The sequence below is a fragment of the Somniosus microcephalus genome, chromosome 15, assembly GCF_052327205.1.
Source record: "Somniosus microcephalus isolate GS21.2 chromosome 15, FLI_Smic_1.0, whole genome shotgun sequence".
Taxonomy (NCBI): domain Eukaryota; kingdom Metazoa; phylum Chordata; class Chondrichthyes; order Squaliformes; family Somniosidae; genus Somniosus; species Somniosus microcephalus.
In genome coordinates this window covers 32,647,648-32,675,353 of record NC_141001.1, presented here as the reverse complement: position 1 = coordinate 32,675,353, position 27,706 = coordinate 32,647,648, and the positions used below count along the sequence as shown (strand labels likewise).

Below are 27,706 nucleotides of genomic sequence, written 5' to 3'. Positions count from 1 at the left end.
TCCGGAGCGGGGGCCTTCACGACAGCTTCTATCTTGTCAGGTGACTTGTGCAGCCCCTCTCGGTCAATGACATGACCGCAGTACGAGATCCGTTTTTGGAAGAACTCACATTTCTTGCGATTAACTCGAAGGCCATATTCCTTAAACCTAGTGAGCACCAGTTTCAAATTTGTGAGGTGTTCTTCCTCGTCTTCTCCCGTAATCAGGATATCGTCTAAGTAACACTGCGTGCTTGGAATTCCTTGTAATACCTGCTCCATGGCCCTCTGCCAAATTGCTGGAGCCGAAGCTACCCCAAAAACCAGTCTATTATAACGATACAAGCCTCTGTGTGTGTTGATGGTGAGGTACTGACGCGACTCTTCCTCGACTTCCATTTGTAAGTATGCCTGTGCCAGGTCTATCTTGGTGAAGTGTTTCCCTCCAGCCAACGAAGCAAAGATACCTTCAATCCGCGGAAGCGGGTATTGTACCGTGTGAAGCACCGGATTCACTGTGATCTTGAAGTCTCCGCAGATGCGGACCTTCCCCGGTCCCCCTGGCTTGTTACTTGGTGAAGACTTCATGACGGGAACAATGGGCGTGGCCCACTCACTCCAGTCCACTTTTGACAGTACCCCTGATCGTTCAAGTTCTTCCAGTTCTGCCTCCACAGCAGGTCGTATCGCATAAGGTACCGATCTGGCTTTGAAAAATTTTGGGCTTGCATGTTCTGCAATCTTAACCTTTGCTTTAATTCCTCGCAGTGTTCCCAGTCCTTGCTGGAATACCTCTTTAGCTTCGTCCAATATTCTGGACAACCGTTCAGGTTTGACATCTTCCTTTCCGGAATCTACCGTCATGGTGTTTAGTGAATGCCAGTCTATCTTTATTTTCCTGATCCACTCCCGTCCCAGAAGTGGTGGACCTCCCTCAGGCAACACATACAGGTCCATCCTTTGGTGATCTTAATCCTTGTATCTCACCTTGACTTCTATCTTTCTGATGGGGTATACTTTGTGCCCCGTGTATGTCTGCAATACTAGTTCCGTATCCCGTAGGGGAATATGCTTGAATAACTTTTTATAATCATGCTTATTCATGACCGTCAACGCCGATCCGGTGTCCACTTCCATTTTCACTTGGACTTTTGCAATCTGTAGTGTGATCCAGATAGCTTGTCGGTCAGCTTCATCACTCACATTGTGAATTCTCAGACTATCCAGCTCCTGGCCGTTTGGGTCTGAGTCCGAATTCTGTTCGTCTGAACTCTTCTCAGCCACCTTGTGTACCTTGTTGTACTTTTCCTGTGATGGCTTCCTTTGGTTGTTGGTCTTCTTCCCTGACCGGCATACCTTAGCTATGTGACCCAGTTTGCCACATTTCCTACATTCCTGGTTCTTAAACCAGCATTGGTTCTGGTCGTGTGTTGTCTTCCCACAACGATAGCATTTTGTTGTACTCGAGGTAATTTGATCCACACTGAGTGCCGCTGCCTTTAGCTGCATTTCCGCAGTTCCCTTCGCTGCGGCTTCGTGCGATGCTGCAATAAGGACAGCCCTGTCAAGTGTAAGGTCGTTCTCTTCGAGTAGTCGCTTTTGCGTTCCTTCCTTTGACAACCCGCACACGAACTTGTCTCGCAATGCCTCTGTCAGATTCCCTCCAAACTGGCAGTGTTTCGCTAGTCTACGCAGTTCGACCAAGTATTCTGCATTGCTTTCGTCTTTCCTTTGCGTTCTCGCATAGAATTTGAACCGTTCCACCAACATCAACGGTGTGGGGTTCAAGTGATCCTTCAGAACAGTCACAATATCATCGAAAGTCTGATCCGCCGGTTTAGCTGGTGCTAGTAGATGCTTCAAGAGCCCGTATGTCTTTGCACCCATCGAGTTTAGCAAGGTTATAGCTTTGTCATCTTCTTCTATTTTATTGGCCTCACAATAGATCTCAATGCGTTCCACATACGTGGCCCAGTCTTCTACCTCGGAATTAAAATCGTTGATGTTACCACGCTTAAGCATCTTCCTCTCTTCCTGATAACACCACGAATTATTTCTTTAAATTTTCTTTTATTTTTTTTTTCCAAGATGGCGGTTCCCGCGAAAATGGCGGTTTCCCGCGCTTATCTTCTCTCCCCGCCCACTTCAATGGCGGTTTCCCGCTTCTGTCTTCTTCCCCGCCTAATGGCGGCTTCCCGCGTTTCTTCCCTAGCGGGAGGGGTACACTTTCCCCACGGGCGACGGCCGCTGGCTTTCAGGTTCACAGCCTGCGCGTCGGCTTCAGTGCTTTCCCTTTTCTCGGCAGGGCAACCGGCGCTGGGTACACCCCGTTGACGGCGAACAGTTTCAGCCGCTGGGCTGGCTCTTGCTCAGTTCCCCTTGCTCGGGCTCTGTCTCTCTCCCGCTCGCTCGGCTCTACCGGCGCTGGGTACCCCCCGTTGACGGCGAACAGTTTCAGCCGCTGGACTAGCTCTCGCTCAGTCTCCCTTGGTCGGCTCTGCCTCTCCCACTCGCTCGGCTCCCAATCGCGCCTCCCAGCCCTCTCGCAGTCCGGAGCTTCCCTCCCCGGCTGCGGCTGAGTTTTTATATCTTCCCGCGCCTACGCTCCCGGTCGCAGCGCTTCGTGGCTTCGGTCGCTGCCCGGCCTTTTTCGCCGGTCGCGGTCTAGCTGTCTCACGACGCCGTTGCGTCCCCAGCCTGTCTGTACCGCGGCTTCCTTGCTCCACGCTGCCCCAGTCTCAGCGCCTCTGGGCCCGACTTCTGTCCGGCTCCTTTCCCCCTCGACCGTGGTCGAGTGCACCGCCCTTATCCTCCGGTTATTCTTTTTACTTTTCCCTTACTCACAGTCACCGTGGCCGGCTTGCTTCTCGTGCTGATCGGCTCACTCCTCACCGTGGCAGAAGGGACAGTCAGTGCCTGTTGCTGATGGAAGTCTTTGTCTCTGAATTCTTCCTCCTTTCCAGCTCTGCAGACTCGAGTTTTCTCCCAGCAGAATGACGAGGGCGGTTGCCTCTTCTCGACGCTCGTTAGCTGCTTCGGAAGTATTGTTGCCACAGGGTACGATCGGACTCGTCGCCACTGTAAAGTCTGTGGGTTGTTTAGTTAATTAATACACAGACTACCAGAGTAACTTAAAACAGGACTTTACTATTCGAAGGTCAGGGCGAATCTGCCCCAATAAATCCTGACACAGCACTTATATACCGGTGTGGTCACCGTCGGTATTACAGTATACAGAAGCCAACAAAGTAGTGCAACACCTAAAGTAGTTCACTTAAAGGTGGACGGTTACATACAATAGTTCTCTTAAAGGTAGACGGGTACATACACTACAGAATGACCACTCGGGATCCACACATCAAGGTCCCCCGGCACACTGACAGGTGTTCTCTCCTTGGCGAGAATGCTGGCAACAGTGAGTCACCATGTGCTGGCCATCCCTTCACCATCAAATCATAGACCCGAGAGAGTGTCGGGTCATTTCGGGTTTCCTTCTCTATACTTGAGTTTGTAACAGGCAGACATTCGACTATGGTCGCATGGAATATCTCAACAGGGTCCACTGCAGGTGCTTCCTCTACCGTAGACAATGGTAGGTGCAACAGCCCATCAGCATTTCCATGCTGTTTCGTACCCTTATACTCTATGTCGTACTGATGTGCCCCTAGAAAAAGTGACCATCTTTGCAGCCGTTGCGCGGTCATCACCGGAACGCCCTTCTTTGGGTTAAAAATTGAGACCAGGGGCTGATGATCAGTCAGTAGGGTGAATTTCTGCCCGTGCAGATAGTGATTGAACTTCTTCACCCCCCACACCAGGCTGAGGGCCTCCCTGTCAATCTGGGCGTAGTTACACTCGGCTGAGGTTAACGAGCGCGACGCAAAGGCTATTGGCCTCTCTGAACCGTCAAGGAATTTGTGTGACAGCACCGCTCCAATGCCGTAGGGAGACGCATCACATGCCAACCGAATCGGTAGTGTTGGGTTGTAGTGGGCCAATACTTCTTTTGAAGTGATTAGGCATTTACATTTCTGAAAGGCACGCTTACACTCATCACTCCATTTCCATGTTACTCTAGTTTGCAGCAGGGCGTTCAGTGGGTGCAGAATTGTAGATAAATTCGGCAAGAACTTATGGTAGTAGTTCACCAACCCGAGAAACGACCTCAGTTGCGACACATTTTCCGGTGCTAGAGCCTTGACTACAGCCTCAATCTTGTCTGGTGACTTATGCAACCCTTCCTCATCAATCATGTGGCCACAATACGAGATTTGTCTCCTGAAGAACTCGCATTTGGGCCGGTTGGCTCGTAGCCCATATTCCTGCAATCTAGTGAGCACCTGCTCCAGGTTGGCAAGGTGTTCACTGTCATTTTCGCCCGTAACCAGGATGTCGTCCAAATAACACTGGGTCCCCGGGACCCCTTGCAGGACTTGTTCCACCGCCCTCTGCCAAATAGCCGGGGCTGATGCTACCCCGAATACCAGTCGATTGTACTGGTAAAGGCCTTTGTGAGTGTTTATCGTGAGGTATTTCCTAGATGCTTCTTCCACCTCCATTTGTAGATACGCTTGGGCCAGATCAATCTTCGTAAAGTGTTTCCCTCCAGATAGTGAGGCAAAAGTATCTTCTATCTTTGGAAGTGGATATTGTACTGTGTGCAGGACTGGGTTCACAGTTACCTTGAAGTCCCCACAGATGCGAACCTTCTTCGGCTCCCCAGGCGTGCTGCTCAATGATTTCTTCATTACAGGAACGATGGGTGTGGCCCACTCGCTCCAGTCCACCTTGGACAGCACACCCGAATGCTCCAGACTCTCCAGTTCTGCTTCAACGGCTGGGCGGATCGCGTACGGTACCGGTCTGGGCTTAAACATTTTGGGGTTTGCGTTATCTTCGATTTTTATCGTTGCCTTTACTCCTTTTAGAGTCCCAAGTCCTTGTTGGAACACCTCTTTCGCGTCAGTTAGAATTTTTGACAGTCGTCCAGGTGTGACGTCATCATCCTTTTTGTCAGTCACAGTTAGCGCCTGAATGGAATGCCAATCCAATTGTATGTTTCGGATCCATTCACGTCCCAATAATGGTGGTCCTCCATCTTGTAGTATATATAGATATACAGTTTCTGTGTTTCCTTGCCGTTGTATTTAACTGGCACCCTTATTTTTCCTCTGGGGTAGACTTTTTGCCCTGTGTATGTCTTCAATACAATGGACGTGTCCTTTAAGGGTATGTGTGAGAATAGCCGCTCATAGTCTCGTCGATTCATGACAGTTAGGGCTGATCCTGTATCCAATTCCATCTTTACTTGGGACCCTGCTATCATGAGGGTGACCCAAATGGTTCGGTGATCCTCCTTTGCGATCACGTTGTGTAACTTTAGACAACTTAGTCTCCTGCTCCCGGAGTCATTATCACTCTCCTGATCTTCCGAACTACTGTCTGTCATTTTTTTTTACTTTCTTGTACTTTTCCTTAGTAGTTCTTGTAGTGTTGGTTTTCTTTCCCGACCTGCAGACTCTTGCTATATGTCCCATTTTCCCGCATTGCCTGCATACTTTGTCCTTAAACCAGCAGTCCTTCTGATCATGGGTTGTTCTGCCGCAGCATTAGCACTTTTCTGCTCCATACGCCATTTCGTTAGCGCTGTATTCTTGTGGATTCTGTTGTATTTCCGCAGCTCCCCGTGCTGCTGCTTCGTAGGATACTGCCACGCTGAAAGCCTGTTCTTGCGTCGGGTCCTTTTCCGAAAGTAGTCGTTTCTGGGTTCCTTCACTCTGGAGCCCGCAGACAAACTTATCCCGCAAGGTGTCTGCCAATCCTGCTCCGAACTGGCAGTGCTTCGATAACTTGCGTAGTTCCGTAAGATAGTCAGCATTGTTCTCATCTTTGTGCTGGTTTCTTTTATGGAACTTGAATCTTTCTGCTATCAGCAGCGGTGTAGGGTTTAGGTGTTCCTGTAAGATATTAACAATCTCTTCAAAACTTTTCTCCATTGGTTTAGCTGGGGTAATTAAATTCCGCAATAGGCCGTACGTTCTCGCGCCCATCAAATTTAATAATACCGACGCCTTCTTTCCATTGGCCACCTCATTGGCATTGCAGTACACTTCAATTCTTTCCACATACGTGGTCCAGTCTTCTACCTCGTTGTCGAAAGCAGTGATACTGCCACTCTTCGGCATCTTGGGTGATTTAAAATGGCGCTTCCTGCACTTTTTCTTCTTCCCCAATGGAATAAAATGGCGCCTCCCGCGCTTTTCCTTCTTCCCCTTGCTGCCACGCTGCTCCTAGCGTTCTACAGGGTAATGGCGGCGACCCGCGGCTTCGGCGCGTCTCACTTTTCCTTCCCCTCGTTTTATTTTCTCTACGCTGCCCGGTTCTTGAGCACCGACCGCGCCCTGTGCTCTCCACCCTCTCTCTCTCTCTTTCCTCCCGACGACGTTGCGCGGCCCCTTTGCAGAGCCGCTCGATCGAGCTCGAGCTCGCCGCAGTCCGGAAGGGTCAGCGCACTACCTGCTACCAGCACGATTTGCTGGAACACCTTGACTGGGGAGCCAAGCCCAGCTCTCCACAGCCTCTCACGCAATTCTCCGAACACCGATGGATCCTTGGGCGGTTGCCCGCGGTCGACGCCCGTTGACCTGACTTCGACCTCCAAGAAGCTTCTTCTCAGGGAAAGATCCCCGTGAGGTGATGCAGTACTGCAGGTGAGTTCGCACCTGCCCGTCGCCAGTGTAGTGTCCGAGTATCAATAATACACGGACTGCAGGAGAACAATAAAACAGGTATTTACTGAACAGTGGGTAAACGTCAGACTGAAGTACAGAAGCCTGCTAGGGCTTTTTATACAGGTGTGGTCACTGCCGGTACTGCAGTATAAAATCAGTTCTTCTCTTAAAGGTACATACACAACAGAGGGCACTCAGTGGCTTTAGCGCCACTGGGCACGCCTCCCGTGATATTTAGCTGGGGCGCTAATGGCAGCGTTAGCCTGTTGCGCTGCACCGCCACCGATGACATCATCGGTGTGCGCAGCGCCCCACTACCGACCCGATCTTGATATTCGGTTGCGCCCACCTCTGTAGCGCCGTTCGCAAATCGCGCCTGTTTCACGGGGCCTACCTGTGGCGGTAGTGGCGCAAATTAAGGTGGAGGTGCGGGGCGGCCGTTTTTTCGGCGGCCGCCTGCCAGCACCTCCGTCCCCGGCCTCCTGATCTCCCCCCGCGGCAGTGCCGGCTGTTTTCCGAGAGCCCGGCACTTCTCCTCGGTGCCGGGCTCTTTTGCCGGCACTCGCGATCTCTGATCGCGCTGGTGCAAGCCCCCCCCCTTAAGAATGGGAGGAAGGCCTGCAGTACCGCAGCGCGCCGTGCCGTGGCGTGTGGTGCTGTGGCACGTTGCGCTGCGATATTCAGTTTCAGCGCCCTAAGAGGGACGCGGAGTGCCTCGAGCCTCGCCCCGTGTCCCTCTTGGGGCGTTCAAGCTGAATTTCCGGCGGTCGCAACTGCTCCGATTGCTGCGCTAATTCCGGCGCCCAGGCGAGCTTGGCGCCCCGTTTGCGGCTCCACCGAATTTCTCCCCCAATTTCTTTTAATGCCCTATGATTTTTCTCCCGGGTTGCTCGCAGCCGTGCCCTGGCGACCAATCTTCAATTCCTGGGGACTCCAGGGTCAATCCCAAAGGGTTGCCAACCCTACCCCTCCCCCGCTTCCCTTCACCTCTCCTATACAATAATGAATTGACCATAGAAACAATTTCTTTCAGCCAAACCTGGAACTGCTTTTAACCTTCTGCCCGGTGCAGCAGAGTCATGAATGCTGAGTGCTGAGTAAGCACCTTTCCTAATTTGTGAGCCTGTTGTTCAGAGTGGGTCCTGACATTTTTGGAAATCTAGCATAAAAGTAAAAGTTATCAGTCATCGCTGAGCTAACAAGTCTGCTCGTGTCCTATCAACACTCCCTGATATTTGCTTCTTGAGTTGTGATTCTAAACACAGACAGGACTCCCCGTTACTGCACTACTTGGTTACAGCTGTCATGCTGACAGCAGCTATTGCCATTAAATACTGAAGTCTACTGTTGTTGTACTGTGCACTGGTAAGAGCAGACTGAGCGAGAGCTTATTTTCTCTTGTTCTCCTTGTGCTGGACACCCTTCTCTGCGACTGGTACTGTATTTATCGCAGAGGCTCGCAGTTTCTCGCGCGCCTCTCTGAGCAGCTGCTTACAGTGCCCAAAACTCTGGAATTCCCTCCCTAAACCTCCACCTCTGTACCTCTCCTTCTTTAAGATGCTCCTTAAAACCTACTTCTTTGACCAAGCTCTTGGTTACCTATCCTAATATCTCCTTACATGACTCGTTGTCAAATTTTGTTTGATAATGCTCCTGTGAAGAGCCTTGGGACGGTTTACTACGTTAAAGGTGCTTTCGAAATGCAAGTTGTTGTTGTTGTGATTGCATCGAAAATGATACGTGGCTTTTCTCCCTCTCCAAATAAACGGTTTGCCTAACACTATTTTGGGGAAAGAGGTGGCCCTTTAAGCTGGGATTAGAATAACCAATATTATGTGGCGCAGTGGCACTGTGTGTTGGAGCACCGCGGAATCCTGAGACACAGGTTCGGTGTCCCCAACTAGCTTAAATATCCACTCCCGTCACCACCAGTGTACTGTGCCTGCAGTATGTACTTTCTACAGGATGTGTTGCAGCAAGTCATCAAAGCTTCTTTAGCAACACCTTTCAAACCCGCAACTTCCGCCATCTAGAAGGAAAAGGTCAGCATTTGCCTGGGAGCACCATCACCTCCAAGTCATACACCATCCCGGCTTGAACAAATATCGCCAGTTCCTTCATTGTCTCTGGGTCAAAGGCTTGGAACTCCCTACCTAACAGCATTGTGATAGCCCCTTCACCACATGGATTTCAGCCATTCAAGAGGAACCTTCTCAAGGGCAATTAGGGATGGGCAATAAATGCCGGCCTTGCCAACACCCCAAAGGATGACTTAACAAAAAAACTCCACTGAGTTCCTGATCTGGCTGCATCGCTGAGGGAATATGCAGTGGGCTGGCTGATTGCTTCCCCACAGGTAGAGAAGAAAAGTCAGAGGGATAGTCCTCAACAGGTCATACCTTCCAGGAGCCAGCCCTGGTGAACTTCAGCCAAGGAAATCAGATGAGAGGGTGAAAAAAATTAAGGGATAAGATACTGTCAAGAAAAACATCTTTTTAAATTTAGTGGGCAATATGATGACGTTCTTGTGTCACTGATTGTCCGATTGCTTATTTTTCCGGGACCACCTACTTTTAGCTGCATCTCCAGCCCCAGCTATGATTGGCTGACCCCTTGGCCCAGCAGCTGGTAGCTGCATCTCCTGGACCAGCTACTATTGGATGAGGGCTCCTGGCCCAGCTACTGTCAGCTGTGCCTCCCTGCCCAGCTACTGTTAGCTGTGCCTCCCTGCCCAGCTATTGTCAGCTGTACCTCCCTGCCCAGCTACTGTCAGCTGTGCCTCCCTGCCCAGCTATTGTCAGCTGTGCCTCCCTGCCCAGCTATTGTCAGCTGTGCCTCCCTGCCCAGCTATTGTCAGCTGTGCCTCCCTGCCCAGCTATTGTCAGCTGTACCTCCCTGCCCAGCTATTGTCAGCTGTACCTCCCTGCCCAGCTACTGTCAGCTGTGCCTCCCTGCCCAGCTACTGTCAGCTGTGCCTCCCTGCCCAGCTACTGTTAGCTGTGCCTCCCTGCCCAGGTATTGTCAGCTGTGCCTCCCTGCCCAGCTACTGTTAGCTGTGCCTCCCTGCCCAGCTACTGTCAGCTGTGCCTCCCTGCCCAGCTACTGTCAGCTGTACCTCCCTGCCCAGCTACTGTTAGCTGTGCCTCCCTGCCCAGGTATTGTCAGCTGTGCCTCCCTGCCCAGCTACTGTTAGCTGTACCTCCCTGCCCAGCTACTGTCAGCTGTACCTCCCTGCCCAGCTACTGTTAGCTGTGCCTCCCTGCCCAGGTATTGTCAGCTGTGCCTCCCTGCCCAGCTACTGTCAGCTGTGCCTCCCTGCCCAGCTACTGTTAGCTGTACCTCCCTGCCCAGCTATTGTCAGCTGTACCTCCCTGCCCAGCTATTGTCAGCTGTGCCTCCCTGCCCAGCTACTGTTAGCTGTACCTCCCTGCCCAGGTATTGTCAGCTGTACCTCCCTGCCCAGCTACTGTTAGCTGTACCTCCCTGCCCAGCTATTGTCAGCTGTACCTCCCTGCCCAGCTATTGTCAGCTGTGCCTCCCTGCCCAGCTATTGTCAGCTGTGCCTCCCTGCCCAGCTACTGTTAGCTGTACCTCCCTGCCCAGGTATTGTCAGCTGTGCCTCCCTGCCCAGCTATTGTCAGCTGTGCCTCCCTGCCCAGCTACTGTTAGTTGTACCTCCCTGCCCAGCTACTGTTAGTTGTACCTCCCTGCCCAGCTACTGTCAGCTGTGCCTCCCTGCCCAGCTATTGTCAGCTGTACCTCCCTGCCCAGCTACTGTCAGCTGTACCTCCCTGCCCAGCTACTGTCAGCTGTACCTCCCTGCCCAGCTACTGTCAGCTGTGCCTCCCTGCCCAGCTATTGTCAGCTGTGCCTCCCTGCCCAGCTACTGTTAGCTGTACCTCCCTGCCCAGCTATTGTCAGCTGTGCCTCCCTGCCCAGCTACTGTTAGATGTACCTCCCTGCCCAGCTACTGTCAGCTGTGCCTCCCTGCCCAGCTACTGTCAGCTGTACCTCCCTGCCCAGCTACTGTCAGCTGTACCTCCCTGCCCAGCTACTGTCAGCTGTGCCTCCCTGCCCAGCTACTGTCAGCTGTACCTCCCTGCCCAGCTACTGTTAGCTGTGCCTCCCTGCCCAGCTACTGTCAGCTATACCTCCCTGCCCAGCTATTGTCAGCTGTACCTCCCTGCCCAGCTACTGTTAGCTGTGCCTCCCTGCCCAGCTATTGTCAGCTGTACCTCCCTGCCCAGCTATTGTCAGCTGTACCTCCCTGCCCAGCTACTGTCAGCTGTGCCTCCCTGCCCAGCTACTGTCAGCTGTGCCTCCCTGCCCAGCTATTGTCAGCTGTACCTCCCTGCCCAGCTACTGTTAGCTGTGCCTCCCTGCCCAGCTATTGTCAGCTGTGCCTCCCTGCCCAGCTATTGTCAGCTGTACCTCCCTGCCCAGCTACTGTCAGCTGTACCTCCCTGCCCAGCTACTGTCAGCTGTACCTCCCTGCCCAGCTACTGTGAGCTGTGCCTCCCTGCCCAGCTACTGTCAGCTGTACCTCCCTGCCCAGCTACTGTCAGCTGTGCCTCCCTGCCCAGCTATTGTCAGCTGTACCTCCCTGCCCAGCTACTGTCAGCTGTGCCTCCCTGCCCAGCTACTGTTAGCTGTGCCTCCCTGCCCAGCTATTGTCAGCTGTGCCTCCCTGCCCAGCTACTGTCAGCTGTACCTCCCTGCCCAGCTACTGTCAGCTGTGCCTCCCTGCCCAGGTATTGTCAGCTGTACCTCCCTGCCCAGCTACTGTTAGCTGTACCTCCCTGCCCAGCTATTGTCAGCTGTACCTCCCTGCCCAGCTACTGTTAGCTGTACCTCCCTGCCCAGCTACTGTTAGCTGTACCTCCCTGCCCAGCTATTGTCAGCTGTACCTCCCTGCCCAGCTACTGTTAGCTGTGCCTCCCTGCCCAGCTATTGTCAGCTGTACCTCCCTGCCCAGCTACTGTCAGCTGTGCCTCCCTGCCCAGCTATTGTCAGCTGTACCTCCCTGCCCAGCTACTGTCAGCTGTACCTCCCTGCCCAGCTACCGTCAGCTGTGCCTCCCTGCCTAGGTATTGTCAGCTGTGCCTCCCTGCCCAGCTATTGTCAGCTGTGCCTCCCTGCCCAGCTACTGTTAGCTGTACCTCCCTGCCCAGCTATTGTCAGCTGTGCCTCCCTGCCCAGCTACTGTCAGCTGTACCTCCCTGCCCAGCTACTGTCAGCTGTGCCTCCCTGCCCAGCTACTGTCAGCTGTACCTCCCTGCCCAGCTATTGTCAGCTGTACCTCCCTGCCCAGCTTGTCTGGCCTTGTTTCCCAGGCAGCGATGTGCAAGCCTCATTGGCACATCTGCTGCTGTACCTGGACCCAGGAAATGAGGGGACCAAAGTAGTCTGGAATGGCTGGAGCTAACAGTCTACTTCACTGACATTAAAACAAAGTACTTCTTAATAAAAAGATATACACTGCAAATGCTGAAAATACATAGCAGGTGTAAAGAGATATGGGAGGTTAACAGGTCTGGTGCAGATTCTTTGTCATTCTAACAAAGGGTCAACACCTGAAACAGTAATATTCATTATTCTGATAAAAGGTACTACCCAAACTGTTATGATAGCAAAATACTGCTGATGGTGGAAATCCAAAATAACAACAGAAAACGCTGGAAAAACTCAGCAGGCCAGGCAACATCCGTGAAGAGAGAAACAGAGTTAACATTTCAGGTCGAAACCCTTCTTCAGAACTGAGAAAAAAGCAGGAAATGAAACAGATTAAAAAGCAAGTTTGGGGGCTGGGAAATGGGGGAGGGGATAAAAGAATAAAAGGGAAGGTCTGAGAGGTGAAGAGACATTAAAAGATATTCAAGGCGAGACGAGATGGTAATAGGGCAGGTAAAGAGACAAAGGATGGCTCTAGATGAAGTGTGAAATACGCTGGCAGAATGAAAGACAGCTGCCATGTGGGAGAGAAAAAAAAGGAAAAGGCACAGACCAAAGGTGCGGATAAAAAATATATAAAAATATAATAAGGGCCGAGGTTATGATCTGAAATTGTTGAACTCGATATTGAGTCCGGAAGGCAGTAAAATGCCTAATCGGAATGCTGTTCCTCGAGCTTACGCTGAGCTTCCGTGGAACAATGCAAGAGGCCGCGGGCGGTGAGATCTGAGTGGGAATGGAGCGGTGAATTGAAATGACAGGCAACCAAAAGCTCGGGGTCACCCTTACGGACTGAACGGAGGTGTTCCGCAAAGCGGTCGCCCAATCTGCGTTTGGCCTCCCCAAAGTAGAGGAGACCACATCGTGAGCAGCAATTACAGTATACTAGATTGCAAGAAGTACAAGTAAATCGCTGTTTCACCTGGAAGGGTTGTTTGGGGCCCTGGACAGTGGGAAGGGGGGAGGTATAAGGGCAGGTGTTGCATCTCCTGTGCTTGCACGGGAAGGTGCCGGGCGAAGGAGAAGGGGTGCTGGGGGTGATAGAGGAGTGGACTAGGGTGTCTCGGAGGGAGCGGTCCCTATGGAATGCTGAAAGGGGAGGGGAGGGGAAGATGCGTTTGGTGGTGGGATCACGCTGGAGGTGGCGGAAATGGCAGAGGATGATCCGTTGAATGTGGAGGCTGGTGGGGTGAAAGGTGAGGACAAGGGGAGCTCTATCATGGTTCCGGGAGGGAGGGGCAGGGGTGAGGGCAGAAGTGCAGGAGATAGAACGGACACGGTCGAGGGCCATGTCAACCATGGTAGAGGGGAATCCTCAGTTGAGGAAAAAGGAAGACATGTCGGAAGCACTGGTGTGGAAGGTGGCATCGTCAGAGCAGATGCGGCGGAGACGGAGAAACTGGGAGAATGGAATAGAGTCCTTACAGGAGGTGGGGTGGAAGGAAGTGTAGTCCAGGTAGCTGTGGGAGTCAGTGGGCTTGTAGTGAATGTTGGTCATATCCCCCAAACTGTTATCCCTATCTTTTCTCTTTACAAGTGCTGATTGGATGTGTTACGTATTTTGTGCATTTTTTGTTTCTACTTACTTTTTAAAACTTTTTCTAATACTTTGTACGTGATTGTAGATTTGATGTTAGATAAGTACATGAGAGAGAAAGGAGTAGAAGGATATGGTAATAGGGTGTGATGAAGTAAAGTGGGAGGGGGCTTGGTGTGGAGCATTAACACGGGAATAGACCTGTTGGTCCGAATGGCCTGTTTCTATGCTGTAAAATTCAGTGTAATTTTGGGTCTGTGAAAGGCCCGATGGCTGGAGTCAAAAGTGGATGCAGTGGGATCTGGGAGCTGGCAGGTCAGCTGATTGATTGACTGCTGCAGCAGCATCTCTCCTTGTGGCAGGAGTATGGTAGGTGAGTGCTGCTGGAGAGGACTGAGGCAGGCAAGTGGGGAGAGGCAGAGCAGCCAGCAGTGTACATTTACATAAGGAGCCTTGATTATTTACCAACCTCTATTATACACTATGGGGATTCCCCTCCAATATTTGGGGGAGGTGCCAGCAGTGGCTCTGTGGTAACACTCTCGCCTCTGACATAGAAGGTTGTGGGCTGACGCTCCAGTGCAGTGCTGAGGGAGTGCTGCACTGCCGTCTTTCAGATGAGAAGTTAAGCTGAGGCCCTGTCTGCCTTCACAGGCGAACGTTAAAGGTCCCATGGCACCATTTCAAAGAAGAGCAGGGGAGTTGTCCCCAGTGTCCTGGCCAATATTTATCCCTCAACCAACATCACTAAAAAAAACAGATTACCTGGTCATTTATTGCATCGCTGTTTGTGGGACCTTCTTGTACGCAAATTGGCTGCCATGTTTCTTACATTATAACAGTGACTAGACTTCAATTGTACTTCATTGGCTGTAAAGCGCTTTGGGATATCCTGAGGTTGTTAAAGGCACTATATAAATGCAAGTCTTTCTTTCTTTCTTTCTTTCTTTCTCTCCCTTTAATTCACACACACCAAATGAAGCAGGTATGAAATTATACCAAACGCTCTGCTAGTGCTACCTTGAACCTATGCTTGGCAGATGGGCAAGAGCGATACGATGACTTGCCCTACTTTTCCTCCTTCGTTCGCATGGGTACAACCAATTCTGGGGTGGGGGGCAGAAATCAGGGCAACAACAACTTGCATTTATATAGCGTCTTTAACATGGTAAAATGCCCCAAAGAACTTCACAGGAGCGATATCAAACAAAAATTAACACCGAACCAAAGTGGGGGGGAGGTTTCTAGAGAGCAAATAACAGAAATGACAACGGAGAAGGTCATAGACTTAGGTAGCAGTGGGGAAATTAAAAAACAGAACGTGTCAGGAAGGGACAGAAGGTATGGAGTAAAAGGTAAAGTAGTAAAAGGGGAAAAAACAGGAACTAAGTGTCACAAAACATATTTGAAAGTTCTTTATCTGAATGCACGTAGCATTCGTAACAAAATGAATGAGTTAACGGCACAAATAATTACATATGGGTATGATCTTGTGGCCATTACAGAAACATGGCTGCAGGGTGACCATGACTGGGAATTAAACATACCAGGTTATTTAACAACCAGGAAGGACAGGCAGGAAGGGAGGGGAGGTGGGGTGGCTATGTTAATAAAGGAAGGAATCACTATAATACAGAGAAATGACATTGGGTCAAAGGAGCAGAATAGTGAAACAGTTTGGGTAGAGATAAGGAATAATAAGGGGAAAAAAACACTAGTGGGCGTAGTCTATAGGCCTCCGAACAGTTGCAACTCTGTTGGACGGAGTATTAATCAGGAAATAGTTGAGGCTTGTAATAAGGGAACAGCTATAATTATGGGGGATTTTAACTATCATATTAACTGGACAAATCAAATTGGACAGAGCAGCCTTGAGGATGAGTTCATTGAGTGTATTAGGGATGGGTTTCTTGAGCAGTATGTAACTGAACCGACCAGGGGGCAAGCAACCTTAGATTTGGTCCTGTGTAATGAGACAGGATTAATTAAAAATGTCCTAGTAAAGGATCCCCTTGGAATGAGTGACCACAACATGGTTGAATTCCATATTCAAGTAGAGGGTGAGAAGGTTGGATCTCAAACAAGCGTGCTGAGCTTGAATAAAGGAGACTATGAAGGTATGAGAGCGGAATTGATTAGAGTGGACTGGGAAAATAGATTAAAGGGTAAGACGGTACATGATCAGTGGTGTACATTTAAGGAGTTATTTTACAACTTCCAAAAAATATATATTCCACTGAGGAAAAAAGGGTGTAAAAGAAAAGATAGCCATCCGTGGCTAAGTAAAGTAATTAAGGATAGTATCCGACTTAAAACAAGGGCATATAAGGTAGCCAAATCTAGTGGGAGGATAGAAGATTGGGAAGTCTTTAAAAGACAGCAAAAAATAACAAAAAGATTGATTAAGAAAGGGAAGATAGATTATGAAAGTAAACTAGCAAAAAATATAAAAACAGATAGCAAAAGTTTCTATAGTTATATAAAAAGAAAAAGGGTGGCTAAAGTAAATGTTGGTCCCTTAGAGGATGAGACCGGGAAATTAATGGTGGGAAACATGGAGATGGCAAAAACACTGAACAAATATTTTGTATCAGTCTTTACGGTAGAGGACACTAAGAATATCCCAACACTGGACAAACAGGGGGCTCTAGGGGGAGAGGAGCTAAATACGATTAAAATCACTAAGGAAGTGGTACTTGGTAAAATAATGGGACTCAAGGTGGAAAAATCCCCTGGACCTGATGGCTTACATCCTAGGGTCTTGAGGGAAGTGGCGGTAGGGATTGTGGATGCATTGGTAATAATTTTCCCAAACTCCCTGGACTCAGCAAAGGTCCCAGCAGATTGGAAAACTGCTAATGTAACACCCTTATTTAAAAAGGGTAGTAGGCAGAAGGCTGGAAACTATAGACCTGTTAGCCTAACATCTGTGGTTGGTAAAATGTTAGAGTCCATTATTAAGGAAACAGTAATGGGACATTTGGATAAACATAATTTAATAGGACAAACTCAGCATGGTTTCATGAAGGGGAAGTCATGTTTGACAAATTTGCTTGAGTTCTTTGAGGAAGTAACATACAGGGTGGATAAAGGAGAACCAGTGGACGTAGTGTATTTAGACTTCCAAAAGGCATTTGACAAGGTGCCACACAAAAGATTATTGCTCAAGATAAAAAATCATGGGATTGGGGGTAATATTCTGGCGTGGGTGGAGGATTGGCTCTCTAACAGAAAGCAGAGAGTTGGGATAAATGGTTCATTCTCAGACTGGCAATCAGTAACTAGTGGTGTTCCGCAGGGGTCAGTGCTGGGTCACCAACTCTTTACAATCTATATTAACGATTTGGAGGAGGGGACCGAGTGTAACATATCAAAGTTTGCAGATGATACAAAGATGGGAGGGAAAGTAATGAGTGAGGAGGACATAAAAAACTTGCAAAGTGACATAGACAGGCTAAGTAAGTGGACAGAGATTTGGCAGATGGAATACAATACTAGAAAGTGTGAGGTTATGCACTTTGGCAGGAAAAATCATAGAGCAAGTTATTATCTTAATGGCAAGAAACTGGACAGTAACGTAGTACAAAGGGATCTGGGGGTCCTGGTGCACGAAACTCAAAAAGTTAGTATGCAGGTGCAGCAAATGACCAAGAAGGCCAATGGAATGTTGGCTTTTATTGCTAGGGGGATAGAATATAAAAACAGGGAGGTATTGCTGCAGTTATACAAGGTATTGGTGAGACCGCACCTGGAATACTGCATACAGTTTTGGTGTCCATACTTAAGAAAAGACATACTTGCTCTCGAGTCAGTACAAAGAAGGTTCACTCGGTTAATCCCGGGGATGAGGGGGTGGTCATATGAAGAGAGGTTGAGTAGATTGGGACTCTACTCATTGGAGTTCAGAAGAATGAGAGGCGATCTTATTGAAACATATAAGATTGTGAAGGGGCTTGATCGGGTGGATGCGGTGAGGATGTTCCCAATGATGGGTGAAACTAGAACTAGGGGGCATAATCTTAAAATAAGGGGCTGCTCTTTCAAAACTGAGATGAGGAGAAACTTCTTCACTCAGAGGGTGGTAGGTTTGTGGAATTTGCTGCCCCAGAAAGCTGTGGAAGCTACATCATTAAATAAATTTAAAACAGAAATAGATAGTTTCCTAGAAGTAAAGGGAATTAAGGGTTACGGGGAGCGGGCAGGAAATTGGACATGAGTCTAGGTTCGGAATGGTCATGGCCCTGTTGGTAGTGGAGCGGGCCCAGGGGCCGTGTAGCCTGGTTCTGCTCCAACTTCTTGTGTTCTAATTCTGTGTTAGATTTCAGGAGATGGTTTTATTCCTGTTCCTGGCTGGGGTGGAGATCGCCTTTACAGAAGGTAAGTACTGTAGAAAATATAGGGACAGAGGGATCTCCTGGACGAGTTTCGATCGCCTAGATGGGTCGGAGAGGAATTTCCCAGATTTTTTCTCCCAAATTGGCCATTGGGTTTTTTATCTGGTTTTTCGCCTCTCCCGGGAGATCACATGGGTTCGGGTGGGATGGAGAGTGATAGAAGATTTGAGGTTAGGATCAGATCAGCCATGATCTTGTTGAATGGTGGAGCAGGCTCGAGGGGCCGATTGGTCTACTCCTGCTCCTATTTCTTATGTTCTTATATGTTCTTATGTAAGGAGACATTAGGACAGCTGACCAAAAGATTGGTCAAAGAGGTAGGTTTTAAGGAGTATCTTAAAGGAGAGTGAGGTTTAGGGAGGGAATTTCAGAGTTTAGGGCCTAGATGGCTGAAGGAACGGCCGCCAATAGTGGGGCAAATAAAGTGGAGGAGGCTAATGTGTATCCCCCGCCCAGGTTTTTTTTGGCATGAACTCTGACTCTTTTCCATCCTTTCCCAGAACTGACTCTGATGTCCCCTCACTTCACCCACCCCCAGCTGCTTTTATATGGTTGTGCCTCCACCTAGAACCTCTCGTCCCTTCCCCTCCTCTCCCGTCTCCCCAACAATGTGAATTTCAGGCTGGAGGCATTATCTACAGCAAACCCATATCCAAGCACCCTGTGGCACAGCAGGCTCATGCATTAACACCGCATGCCCAGCTCATGCCACCTCTCACCGGATTAAGTAGCATTAATTAGACTGTATTATTCTGTGTTTTTTGGGGAGGCGGGGAGGGGGGTGGTGGGTGGGGAGGTGAAGGGGGCCCAATTAGTTAACCCCTTTTTCTTGGGTTCGGCAGTCAAGGTCTGCCCACCCCCCACCCTGCTCAGTTAAGTACGGCTGACAGTTTTTATTATTGTGCTTTCTATGCAAAGCATTTTGCCAGGATTCATTGAACAGCTGGCGTGATGGCTTTGGCATGCGCAGGACATGTGCAAAGTAGGATGTGGTTTTAGTAGATCAAGAACACGCAGTCCTCTCTTCAAACAGGAAGCTGCACAATGTTCTTTCGTTGTGACTGCAGCAAAAAAACAAGCTCCCGCCGCCCAGATCACGTAATAGAGCGTTCGCAAGGGACAAAAAAGGTTTGTTCGTGCTGGGATCTAATTGCACTCCGGCAGCTAGAGAGAGATATATATATATATATATAAAAAAACTAGAGATATATATATAAAAAAACCTCAAAACATGCTACCCAGCCCGAGTGAATCTCCAACGATCTGATCTGTGAATAAATACTTAGTGGCGGAGGGGGGAGGTGAGAGAGCATCTCACACATCGGGAGTGCAGTCATTTCTGAGCTCTTTTTCACACATGAATAGTCGTGTCAGCGGGTCTGTTACAATTTTTTATCAGTGAGTTTTCTGCATAACTACTCCGTACTGGGTTGTCCTTCCTTATTTTATGACACATACATATGACCCCTTGGACGTGCAGAAAAAAAGCAACTGTCACTGCAGTTCAAGTGATAAAGAAAGACTTGCATTTCTATAGCGCCTCTCATGACCTCAGAACGCCCAAAGTGCTTTACAGCCAATGAAGTATTTTTCAAGTGCAGTCACTGTTGTGACATAGAGAAATGCAGCAGCCAAATTGTACAGAGGAAGATTGCACAAACAGCAATGAGATAAATCACCAGATAATCTGTTTTTTTAGTGACGTTGATTGAGGGATTAAATATTGGCCAGGACACCAGGAATAACTCCCCTGCTGTTCTTCAAAATAGTGCCATGGGATCTTTTATGTTCACCTGAGGGAGCAGCTGGGGCCTCGGTTTAATGTCTCATCCAAAAGACAGCATCTCCGACAGTGCAGAACTCCCTCAGCACTGCACTGGAGTGTCAGCCTAGATTTTGTGCTCAAGTCCCTGGAGTGGGACTATGAACCTTCTGACTGAGAAGGCATGAGTGCTACCCACTGAGCCACAGCTGACACTGCAGGCATGGGATCTTTTACATCCACCTGCGAAGGCAGATGGGGCCTTGGTTTAACATCTCATCCGAAACTCCCTCAGCGCTGCACTGGGAGCGTCAGCCTAGATTATGTGCTCAAGCCCCTGGAACGAGAATTGAACCCACAACCTCCGACTCAGAGGTAAGAGTGCTACCACTGAGCCAGGGTTGACACCATACAGTGTGACATCCATCACTATTCCACGTGGTGCCAAGTGGACGAGTCACTGGAACGTTTTTCAGGTTCGCAACACACCTTGGGGTTGAAAAAACTGCAGCCTGTCTTACAACAAGTGTAAGATTCAACAGTTTTACTGCCTGAAATCCAGCAGTAAAAATATCCACCAGCACCTGCGCATTTTCTTGGGCGGTGAGGATGACAAAGATTTGGAGGTCAGGTTTTGGCCCACTGAGGCCTAGTAATCCATCAGAAATGACTTTCAGTAATTTGGCAATTGTTATTACACTGACAGAAATGGACTAGTTGATACGCTTATCAATTACTTCATAAAAGGTGATGAGTCGAAGAAGAGATGATGAGTCGAAAGAAGAGATGAATAAGGCTTTTATTAGCTAAGAAGAGACCATGCTTCTTCGTGAGTGACTGAACAAGTCTGAACGAAACCCACACAGTGGTGGGTGGAGTCAGCTGAGGCATGCCTCCATACACAGCGCCACCCAGAGGTGGCAATATACAATACAGTGGTTTACCACATTCACCCCTTGTTTAATGTGAAGTCCGGCGGGGTGAAGGGTACTACAAGTTAAGTCTATCAGGAGGCCTTGTCTGACGTCCTGATCGTCGTGGTGGCGGCGGTGGTGTTGCAGCATCCGACGTCGGGTCTGGTGTCTGGGTGGTTGGCGAAGATTCCTGGGGCTTTGGCATGCCGTCTGCAGGGGTTGGGTTGGGAGGGGTGGTGGGGGATAACAGTGGTAAGGGGGATAACGGTGGTAAGGGGGATAACGGTGGTAATTCAGGGGTACCCGAGGGTGCGAGATCTCGTATGGAGACCGTGTCCTCCCGCCCGTCTGGGTATGTCACCCAGGCATACTGGGGGTTGGCGTGTAGGAGGTGCACCCGCTCGACCAGGGGGTCCGTTTTATGCGTCCTCACGTGCCTCCGCAGTAGGACGGGCCCAGGAGAAGTCAACCATGCCGGTAGCGAGGTTCCCGATGTAGACTTCCGGGGGAAAACGAACATTTTCTCATGAGGGGTCGCATTAGTGGCAGTACAAAGCAGTGACCGAATGGAGTGAAGCGCTGCAGGGAGGACCTCCTGCCAGCGGGAGGTCGGAAGGCCCTTAGATTTTAGTGCTAAGAGGACTGCCTTCCAAACCGTCGCGTTCTCCCTTTCCACCTGGCCGTTCCCCCGGGGGTTGTAACTGGTGGTCCTGCTCGTGGCGATACCTCTTGTTAGCAGGTACTGCCGAAGTTCGTCGCTCATGAACGATGAGCCCCTGTCGCTATGTATATAGCTGGGGAACCCGAACAGAGCGAAGATGTCATTCAGACACTTGATGACCGTGGTACTGGTCATGTCTGGGCAAGGGATGGCAAAGGGGAAACGGGAGTACTCATCAACTATGTTGAGGAAGTACACATTGCGGTCAGCGGAGGGGAGGGGCCCTTTAAAATCGACGCTCAGGCGTTCGAAGGGGCGGGTGGCCTTGATCAGGCTTGCTCTGTCCGGCCTATAGAAGTGCGGTTTGCACTCGGCGCAGATTTGGCAGCTCTTGGTCATGGTCCTGACCTCCTCGATGGAGTAGGGCAGGTTACGGGATTTGATAAAATGGAAAAACCTGGTGACCCCCGGGTGGCAGAGGTCATTGTGGAGGGACTGCAGCCTATCACTCTGCGCGTTGGCGCATGTACCACGTGATAGGGCATCTGGGGGCTCATTGAGTTTCCCTGGCTGATACAAGATATCATAATTGTAGGTGGAGAGTTCGATTCTCCACCTCAAGATCTTGTCGTTCTTGATTTTACCCCTCTGCTTATTATTAAACATAAAAGCTACTGAACGCTGGTCAGTGAGCAGGGTAAATCGTTTCCCGGCCAGGTAATGCCTCCAGTGACGCACCGCTTCTACAATAGCCTGGGCCTCCTTTTCGACGGAGGAGTGTCTCGTCTCGGGGCCCTGGAGGGTCCTTGAGAAAAAGGCCACGGGTCTGCCCGCCTGGTTAAGGGTCGCGGCTAGGGCGAAGTCGGAGGCATCGCTCTCCACTTGGAAGGGGATGGACTCATCCACCGCGTGCATTGCGGCCTTCGCGATATCGTTCTTGATAAGAGTGAAGGCTGCACACGCCTCTGGTGTCAGGGGGAAGGAGGTGGCTTTGATGAGGGGCCTGGCTTTGTCTGCATAGAGGGGCACCCACTGGGCGTAGTAGGAGAAAAACCCCAGGCATCTCTTCAGTGCTTTTTGGCAGTGGGGAAGGGGTAGCTCCATTAGGGGGCGCATTCTGTCGGGGTCGGGCCCGATGACTCCGTTCTCCACCACGCAGCCGAGGATGGCCAGGCGCTTGGTGTGAAACATACATTTTTCCTTATTGTACGTTAGGTTCAGCCGTTGGGCCGTACGGAGGAAATTTGCTAGATTAACGTCGTGGTCCTGCTGGTCGTGGCCGCAGATGGTGACGTTATCCAAATAGGGGAAGGTTGCCCGCAGCGCGTTCTGGTCAACCATTCGGTCCATCTCCCTTTGGAAGACCGAAACCCCGTTGGTGACGCCGAAGGGGACCCTAAGGAAGTGGTAGAGGCGGCCGTTTGCCTCGAAGGCAGTATACTGGCGGTCCTCATGGCGGATGGGCAGCTGGTGGTACGCTGACTTAAGGTCGATGGTGGAGAATACTTTGTATTGCGCAATCTGATTGACCATATCAGATATGCGAGGGAGGGGGTACGCGTCCAGCTGGGTGTACCGGTTTATGGTTTGGCTGTAGTCGATTACCATGCGGCGTTTTGCAGTGGTTTTAACGACTACAACCTGGGCTCGCCAGGGGCTAGTGCTACCTTCGATAATGCCCTCCTTCAAGAGCCGCTCCACCTCAGAGCTGATAAAAGCTCTGTCCCCGGCACTGTACCGCCTGCTTTTGGTAGCGATGGGTTTACAGTCGCGGGTGAGGTTAGCGAACAGGGGAGGGGGGGGGACTTTTAATGTGGAAAGGCTGCAGGTGGTTTGCAGCGGGCGATTTAAAAGTTGTTGGTTGCAGACTGTGAGTGGGGGGAGGGGTCCACCGTATGCTAGTGTGACACTCTTAAGGTGGCACTGAAAATCCAACCCTAGCAGGACGGCAGCGCAAAGACGGGGCAGGACTAGCAGTTTAAATTTTTGATATTCAGTGCCCCCTACTGACAGGGTCACCACACAGTAGCCGCTGATGTCCATTGACTGGGACTTGGACGCCATAGAAATGCGATGGTGCGTTGGCAGAATCGTGAGGGAGTGGCTACGTACCGTGTCGGGGTGGACGAAACTCTCTGTGCTCCCGCTGTCGATCAGGCAACTGGTGGCGCGGCCGTTTACCGCGATATCCATCATGGAGCTGGATAGATGGTGAGGGTGGCCTTGATCCAGCGTCACGGAGGCCAGTATGTGGCTTAGTGAGTCACTATAGTCATCCGCCGAGACGGTGGTCGGTTCCGGTGACGAAATGGCGGTTGAGTGCGTTGGATACGATGGCGGCGGATGCCATGCGGCCGGGGGTACACAAAATGGCGGATAAGATGGCTGCTCCCACGGCCCGCACGCTGCGCTGCTGGCTGGCTTCCCCTTGCAGGCGTTAGCGTAATGGCCTTTCTTCCCGCAGCCCGAGCAGGTAGCTGTCTTAGCTGGGCAGTGCGCTCTGGGATGTTTTAACTGGCCACAGAAATAGCATTTTTGGGCCTGGTTACTGGGCATCGAAGCAGTTCTTACCGGAGGCTGCTGTCTCGGTTGGGTCGCTGCAGCGGTTGGTGCCGGGGGCGGCGGTCCCGTGTCCCACGGTTTCGATTGCCATGTCTCGGCGCCGTTACGGGGGTATGCCTCGAGGTTTCGGTGGGCCTCCTCTAACGAGAGCGCAAGGGCAATGGCCGTCTTCAGGTCGGGTTCCTTGCTTTCTAGCAGTCCCTGCCGGGTGTGGTCTGACTGGAGGCCCCTGACGAAGGCATCACAGGCGAGTCCCTGCGCGTGCTCCACAGCCGTTACCGCTTTACAATCGCAGTCTCTGCAGAGTGCCAGTAGCGCCCGTGCAAATGCCCCTACCGATTCTCCCGGTTGCTGCCTGCGGGATCCCAAGAGGTGTCGGGCGTAAATTGTGTTCACTGGGCGCGTATATTGCCCTTTTAGTAGCTCGAGGGCCGCCACGTACGTATTAGAGTCCCGGATTAGCATATATACTTGATGGCTCACCTGGGCGGTCAAAATTTTCAGTTTGTGATCCTCCTCTGTAACCTGTGAGATTGCGAGGAAGGATTCAAAGCAGCTCAGCCAGTGTTCAAACTTGGCTGATGCACCCACATCTTGAGGGTCGAGGTCCAGGCGTGGTGGTCTGAGGGCTCTCAGCAATGTCTGCTGTATCCGTTGCTGTTGTTGCTCCTCAGGTGTCGCCATTTAACTTTTAGCTAATAAAATTGATACGCTTATCAATTACTTCATAAAAGGTGATGAGTCGAAGAAGAGATGATGAGTCGAAAGAAGAGATGAATAAGGCTTTTATTAGCTAAGAAGAGACCATGCTTCTTCGTGAGTGACTGAACAAGTCTGAACGAAACCCACACAGTGGTGGGTGGAGTCAGCTGAGGCATGCCTCCATACACAGCGCCACCCAGAGGTGGCAATATACAATACAGTGGTTTACCACACTAGTACATATATCGAAAGACTCCACCCCCTTACTTTGGTACCCTACCACATTCTTTATTCATTCTTGAGATGTGAGTGGCGCTGGCAAGGCCAGCATTCATTGCCCATCCCGAATTTCCTTTATACAACTGTGAGGTTTGCTCAGCCAATTATGAGGGCAGTTAAGAATCAACCACGTTGATGTGGGAACTGGAGTCACATATAGGCCAGACCAGGTAAGGACGGCAGGTTTTCTTCCCTAAAGGACATTCGTGGACCAGTTGGGATTTTACGACAATCGGACAGCTTCCTGTTCACTTTTACTGATATCGGCTTTTACTTCCGGATTTTTTAAAAAACTGAATTCAAATTCTCAAACTGCCATGGTGGGATTTGAGCTCACGTTCTACTGGACTATTAACTCTGAGCGTCTGGATTACTAGTCCAATAACATAACCAAACCCAACACCCCGCAGCTGTGTGCTGTGGGCCTACTGAACTCTGTGTGCTCCCAGACAAAATCTTTCCATCTTCATGTTTTGCTCAGCTCCCTGAAATCGATACTTTCCCATTAATGAGTTATTACTGTGATACTCTACCATTTTATGGAATGATACGGGAATGCAGCATTTTCATTAAAAAAAAAGTAAGTTCATGATCAACAGCTCTTGTGAAAATATATCTCAAATGGCCGATTTTTTTTTTGGCTCCCAATACCTCAGCTGAGTAACCCAGAAATATTCGATCCCAGATCTGTGCTGGGTTCGCTGGTCTGAGTCAATGGTACAGGCTCTACAAATTGCTTTGACACTCTGGGTTTGGGAAGGGAACATTGACGAGGGTTCTTGCCCCTGATCATTACCCAGTGACTCTCTTGCTCGAAGTGTGCACAGGTGGGTGCTGAATGAGGATTGGTTGTGATGCTCCCTGAAATCAAATAGCCTGCCTCACCATCTAGGCTCACACCTGAAGAATGGCCATCAGAGAGGGGGTGGGATAGAGCGAATGGCACCCCTAGAACTGTAACCCAGCAAGATGGGGAGAAGAGTAAATTGATAGCAACAAAGAGGAGGACGATACATGAATGCCAACTGTCATGAGCAGTCAGCGATTTATGAGCCCAGTCTATGTGTGTGGGCACAACTCGCCCTCAGCACCCCTCCTACCCAATTCCTGCCACTGCTGCAAGTGATTCCAGACACTGTATACTGTGGACAGATAGGGTAGATAGAGAGAAATTATTTCTGCTGGTTGGGAGTCTAGGACTAGGGGACATAGCTAAAAATTAGAGCTAGATTTTTCAGGAGTGAAGTTAGGAAATACTTCGATACACAAAGTGTGGTAGAAGTTCAGAACTTTCTTCTGCAAATGGCAGTTGATGCTAGATCAATTGTTAATTTTAAATCTGAGATTGATAGATCTTTGTTAACCAAAGGTATTAAGGGACATGGGGCAAAGGCGGGTATGTGGAGTTAGGTCGCAGATCAGCCATGATCTCATTGAATGGGGGAACAGGCTCGAGGGGCTAAATGGCCGACTCCTGTTCCTACATTCCTATGACAGGGAATTGTTACAATGGCAGAAAATCCCACACTCAGTATGGAGTAACCAGAATGATGTACAGCAGCACAAGATTCTGGCGGGAGAGTCGCTGGTGGAGTGGGAAGAGAGCCGAAGCTGGGAGCTATGCTTTGCGAGGGTGGGTGAAGGGGGGAAACACTTGGGGACGCACTCAGGGGTAGGGTTGCCAACTCTGGTTGGATGTATTCCTGGAGATGTCATCACACGATCTCCCACCTCCAACCACCCAGCCCCCACAGTTCCACAATTGGTCGCCAAACACAGCCATCCTCGTGATGCACTTCCTTCCCATGCAAACTGGAAAGCGAACATGCTCTTAATTATCTGATTGAATGATGCTTGACTACCAGACTTTTCATCACATCTCCAATATCGTTATAACTAATAAACGTTCAAAGAAAATGAAAAAAATGGAATGTCTCTATGATTTTTCCCGGGTTGCTCATGGCAGTGTCAGCTGTGGCTCAGTTAGTAACACTCAGAAGGGTGTGAGTCCCAGTCCAGAAACTTGAACACAAGATCTAGGCTGACACTGCAGTGCTGTACTGAGGGAGTGCCACACTGTCGGAGGTGCCATCTTTCAGATGAGATGTTAAACTGAGCTTCATCGACCCTCTTGGGTCGATGTAAAAGATCCTGTGGCACTATTTCGAAGAAGCGCAGGATAGTTATTTAACCAACCAACATCGCTAAAAACTGCTTAACTCGTCATTATCTTATTGGTGTTTGTGGGAGCTTGCTGTGCACAAATTGGCTGCCACATTTTCTACATTACAACAGTGACTACACTTCAAAAGTACTTAATTAGCTGTAAAGCACTTTCGGACATCCGAGGTTGTGAAAGGCACTATATAATGCAAGTCTTTCTTTCTGTCTTCTTTCAGTGTCCTAGAGATTAATCTTTAATTCCAGGACATCCTGGAAGTTTGGCAATCCTATTCGGGGGCAGGAGGAAAGAGAAGTGTGGAGCGGAGGAAGAGAGGAGAACCTGGGAGTGGTATTTTGGGGTGCGGGGGAGAGAAAGAAGAAGGCAAGTTGTGCTTTATGGGGACAAAGAAGGGAAGCCATGAAGCCAGGGTTGGTGGTGTCAGGGGACATTGGGGGAAGAGGGAAAAAGTTGGGAATGATGTCTTATGGGGAGGAAGGAGAGTGCGAGCACCTACTGAAGATGGGTGAGGTAAGAGGGTCCCTGCATGAGCTGAGGGGTTAGAGGGGGAGAA

At 50.0% G+C, this 27,706-nt stretch overlaps 1 protein-coding gene across 2 annotated transcripts in view; it reads left to right on the top strand.

Annotated features, from left to right (window-relative positions):
* The window catches only part of LOC147106616 (potassium voltage-gated channel subfamily KQT member 1), a 932,501-nt gene that overhangs the window by 822,396 nt on the left and 82,399 nt on the right, over positions 1–27,706 (top strand). The gene's annotated exons all lie outside the window — the stretch shown is intronic.